Genomic DNA, 5,447 nt, shown 5'->3' with positions numbered 1-5,447 from the left:
ACATATGAGAAAGCAATCAATGAACAACTAAGGTGTCACAACGAAGAATTGATGCTTCTCATCTCTCTCCCTTCTTGTCTATCTATCCCTGTCCCTCTCTCTCCACCCACTTAAAATATGATTCAATAAGATTGCATGGGAGAAAGCATAGCATAATATCTGGCATAGAGTACAAGTTCAATAAATGGTTGTTATTATTTTATGTTAAATCATAGCTACTGCAAGAGATAGATTTTTATACTCTAAAACTGTGTTAATATGGTAGCCACTAGCCACATATTGCAGTTAAACACTTGAAATATACCTATTCTGAATTAAGATGAGGTAAGTATAAAAAGCATACTAGTTTTTAAGACTTAGGACAAAAGAAGGTAAATATCTTATTAATACTTTTAAAATATTGATTACATGTTAAAATGACAATTTGGGTATACTGAGTTAAATAAAATATACTAAATGAACTTAACATGTTTCTTCTTACTTTATAAATGTAGGTACTAGAAAATCTAAAATTATATATGTGAGTTGTATTATATCTTTTAAAAAACATTTTTATTGAATTTATTGGAGTGACATCAGTTAATAATACATACTATCTTAGTTTCAAGTGTACAATTCTGTAATACATCATCTGTATAATGCACTGAGTTCACCACTCCAAGTCAAGTTTCCTTGTATTATATTTCTTTTGGGAAGCACTGATTTAGAGTCTCTAGTCAAGGACAGAATTAGGTACCTAGATGCTCAAATAATATTTGTTTGGTTGATTGATATGGCTAAGTCCTTTCATTTCATTACATTGGTCTAATACAAAGAATTAAAGGACTATAGTTTTAAAAATGCACTCATATCTAGACAGATTTACAGGATAAAGTTATTAGAGAATCTCATATACTGTATTCATATTCACTCAGTAAGTTTTTGGTAATTTCCTCCTGCAAGTCTGTGGCTCTAACCATTAAAGCTAAGTTCTTCAAACAGAGCACAGCGAAACTCTGCACCTACAAATGGGGATGGCTTTTCAGCGACTAAGAAACCTGACTGTGAAATTAACCTCGGAGAATGAAAATGAATCACAAGCTGTTGGTGGGCTAAATTATGTTGTCAAGTTTAATGGACAAATCAGGATCACTAATGCTCTCTGGCTCCTGGATTTTCCTGCTGTTTTTAGCTTATCTAACCTAGAGATTTCTAGAAAGCAAAAGATGAGGGCAGAAGCTATGGGGCTCTCCTGTCTTTATAAGACACACTGGCTAACTCCAGGGACCATTTGGTTTTCCATTAAGCAGAAATCAAATGCCTTTGATGATTTTCACCACTAGCAGAATTGGAGCCAGACAATATCCTATGAATGTATTACTCCTTTAGCCAGTTGAGTTTGCAGAAAACAAGGTCTCTCAAAAAAGCGTCTAGATTGGCTCTATTATCAACTTTTGGTGGGAGTGGGAGGAAGGGCTTGAATTTGGTTGTCTGAATTATTCAAGAATGCTTCCTCCCTTTTCTCTCCAACATCCCTTGACCCCTGTTAAACCACCATCACCATAAACACCATTTATTTAATGCTTACTACATGCCACGGACTTCTCTCAATATTTTATATCAGTTATTACCCCATGGAATCTCAAACCCCATAGTATCTCTTTGAACTAGATACTACATCTATCCTAACTTTACAGGTGAGGAAACTGAGGTACAGAGTGGTTAAGTAAGTTGTTCACATTCATGCAGCTAGTAAATAGAGCAGCCAAAAGAGTAAGGAAGTTTGATTGTCTTGGTGCTCATGAACCTAGACGACAGCATCAGCAGAAAATTCCAATTAGTCCACATCACAGAAGAGAACAGATCCGCTTGGCCAGGGCAAGACTGCAAGTTATTCCTAGACTATTCTGGTACTTGAGATGCAGAGTTTTTGACTTCCAAGCTTTTGTAGCCTTTGAGTGTCAAAGGACTATAATGGACTATGACACTTTCCTCCATGCTGAAAGCTAGTTACTAATAATAGGGTATTTGGGTATTGTTTGAAAAGTTTTGCAACATATAATATTGTTCATTGGTTTGGACGTGAATATATATAATTTAGTAAGCATAAATAATATTTACTTAATAATATTTATTAAATAATTCTAAATTGTATTGTGCTTTTTGGGTACTTTTTAGTCCCTAAGTTCACAGAAAAGTGGAGGTCTTTTCTTTTTATTCAGTGAGAGGAGGGGAGGTAGAGACAAAGACAGAGCCCCACACCCATGCTCCACAGCTGGGATTCACCTGGTGAGCCCACTAGAGGGCGATTCTCTGTCCATCTGGGGCATTGCTCCATTGCTCAGCAACCTAGCTCTTCTTAGCACCTGAGGCAGAGGCCATGGAGCCATCCTCAGTGTCCGGGGCTAACTTGCTCCAGTCGAGCCATGGCGGAAAGAAGGGGAGAAAGAGAGAAATAGAGAGAGAGGCAGAAGCAGGTGGGCGCTTCCCCTGTGTGCCCTGACCAGGAATCAAAACCAGGACATTCACATGCCAAGCCGACGTTCTACTACCACCGAGCCAACTGGCCAGGGCCAGAAAAGTGGAAGTCTTACATACGCTTGACAATTTCTTTTCCATGGTCTTCCTGCAAACTTCTGCTTTTCAGGGAGCTCCCTGGTGTTTATTTAGGTTTGCAGATTGGCCTAGGTCTGTCAAGGCCTAGGGTGTAGAGAAAATAGAGAGGGAAAGCAAGAATGTGAACAAATAAAGAAAATCACAGATATACTACTTTATCAGGCTACACATGCTTCTTCATTTTTGAGTAAGAAGTAGAGGAGAGCCATTGTATAAACTCAGCTGAACTCTGTATGAGATATGTATAAATGCCTCTAACTTTTTAAAAGCCACAATCTGACTAATTATTTTTCTCTGCAGTTGGAAGTAGTAGGAGATAACAAAAAGAAGCATCCTTTTTCTGCTCAAACATTTCATACCCTGCCGTGACCAGATAGATTGGTTGGTTAGAGCATCATCCGGAAGCTCAGAGGTTGCCAGTTCCATCCCCAGTCAGGGCACATACAGGAGCAGATCGATGTTCCTCTCTCCCTCCCCTTTCCTCTCTCGCTAAAATCAATCAATAAAATAAAATAAAATAAAAACACAGAAAAAAAATCTCATGCCCCAATGAAGGAAGGGAGAAGCACCAATTAACTATCTGTATGTCCCTCATAGTTAAAGATGATAATATTAAAGACTTGATAAATAGAATTATTTTGGTTTCCAAATTCACCATAGTCTCAGGGAATGTTCTTGAGTGGAATAGATCATTAGGCATTTTCCAATCCCCTCATATTTTATATGTGGAAACTGAGGCTCAGAGAAGTGTGTTTAAGAGTTAAAGATTTGGTTTTCATATTCCCACTCTTTGGACTTTCCATAGCAAGTTATTTGATTTTACTTTGAACTAAGCTTCCTGGTTCTTTTAGTGTTAATTTCAAGTTGTTTCCAGAACAGAAAATATTGTCATTATTATCCCCAATAAATCCATAACATGACTGTTATGATCAAGTGATAAAGGCACTCTTAAGCTATAATTATCCCTACTATAGAATTGCAAACAAAATCCTCATTCTAGAATATTTTTCTTTTTCTTTTCCTGTTAAAGAAAGGAAGTCAGATGACTGGTCTTTTGTCTCTAAGGATAGATTTACCTGTTTGCTAGGATGACACAAATCTATAAGCTGTATAATAATTAAAAATACATATACACATACAAATAGATGACATATTTAGTTTATGCAGATTGTGCTTAGAATACTTGTCAGGGCACAGTGGACCTTGGAGACCTTCAAACAAGCTAATAAGTTGTTGACCAAAATTTCAGATATACAGTGTGTCTGTAAAGTCATGGTGCACTTTTGACCGGTCACAGGAAAGCAACAAAAGATGATAGAAATGTGAAATCTGCACCAAATAAAAGGAAAACTCTTCAAGTTTCATACCTATTCAGTGCAGTTCGACGTGGGCTCATGCACAGATTTTTTAGGGCTCCTTAGGTAGCTATCCTGTCTATCCCGTATAGCCTCTACAGACTGGTCACTGACTGATGGCCTACCAGAACAGGGTTTCTCCACCAAACTGCCGGTTTCCTTCAACTGTTTATCTCACCGAGGAATGTTATTCCTATGTGGTGGTGCTTCGTTATAAATGTGCTGATATTCACATTGCACTTTGGTCACGGATTCGAATTTAGCGAGCCACAGAACACACTGAATTTTCCTCTGTACCATCCACATCTCGACTGGCATGGCCCTGAGCTGCTCCGCTGTATACACAGTGTTAATCATCATCTGCGCATGCGCACATGCTGCCACATCATCCTCCAGAAGCTGGGAGGGTTTTCCTTTTATTTGGTGCAGATTTCACATTTCTATCGTCTTTTGTTGCTTTGCTGTTACCGGTCAATAATGCACCATGACTTTACGGACACCTAGAATTACCAGGTGTCTAGTATTGGGCAATCTGATATTTTTGTTTTCTGTTCTGTAAAATTAAAAACATGCTGGGGCAATGAGACTTTCTTTATTGTGCACTAGTGGTTACGTGAGTGTATATATAAAAATTCATTGATCTGTACACTTAAGATTTGTGCATTTTACTGTATGTAAATAAATTATGACTAAAAACAAAACTTGGAAATGCAATCGCTCTCTTTTATTTAATTTCAGATTTGCTTTATCTTAATTACTGACTGGTAAACTTCAGGGTGACTGGATACACTTTCTTTTTGTTTCTCCTTGTGTTTATCTTCCAATAAACTGCTATTTTAAAAGATCTCGTCATCTTACAAGGTGAGAAATCCTTTAACTAAATCTGTTTGCAAGATGGTGTAGTAATTATGTCCAAAGTTTTGTATGACACACAAGGGCATCTCTAGAGCTGCGGGCACCTACTGATAATTTCTCTTTCACTTCACACTCCTCCATGGCCTTATATTTTTATGGGGTGCATAAGGCTATGGCATTCATATAGCATGTGGGTCGCTGAACTAAATAATCTTCCAGATGCTGTGATTCTCAGTCGCACATTCTCAAAATTCACTTTATTTACCTGGATGCTGCTTAATAAAGATATGCAGAATACCTGATTTGAATATATATTTTAAAAACTACTTGTTTTTGTTTTCACCTCCTTGCGTTATAAACCCCCATTCGCTAACTCAGTTTGTGGCCTCTGATACAGCTGATGGGGAAAAGCCTCCCGTAACAGCTGGTCAAAGAAGAAGACTACGACTCCCAGCAAGCATCGCTTCCCGGTTTCGCGAGGGTGGAGCGGGGATGGGAGAAGCTGAGCCCCCCGGCTGACATATTTTCCGCTGCCGCGAGGCGCCGCTAGTAAACGCGAGGAAGAAGAAGCTCTCGATTGGATAGTGTTTGGTCCGGATCATAGAAATCAGCCAATCAGAATGTGTATTTTCTCCCAGACAC

This window comes from Saccopteryx bilineata, chromosome 1 (assembly GCF_036850765.1).
Source record: "Saccopteryx bilineata isolate mSacBil1 chromosome 1, mSacBil1_pri_phased_curated, whole genome shotgun sequence".
In the NCBI taxonomy this organism is placed as follows: domain Eukaryota; kingdom Metazoa; phylum Chordata; class Mammalia; order Chiroptera; family Emballonuridae; genus Saccopteryx; species Saccopteryx bilineata.
This window is presented reverse-complemented; position numbering follows the sequence as displayed.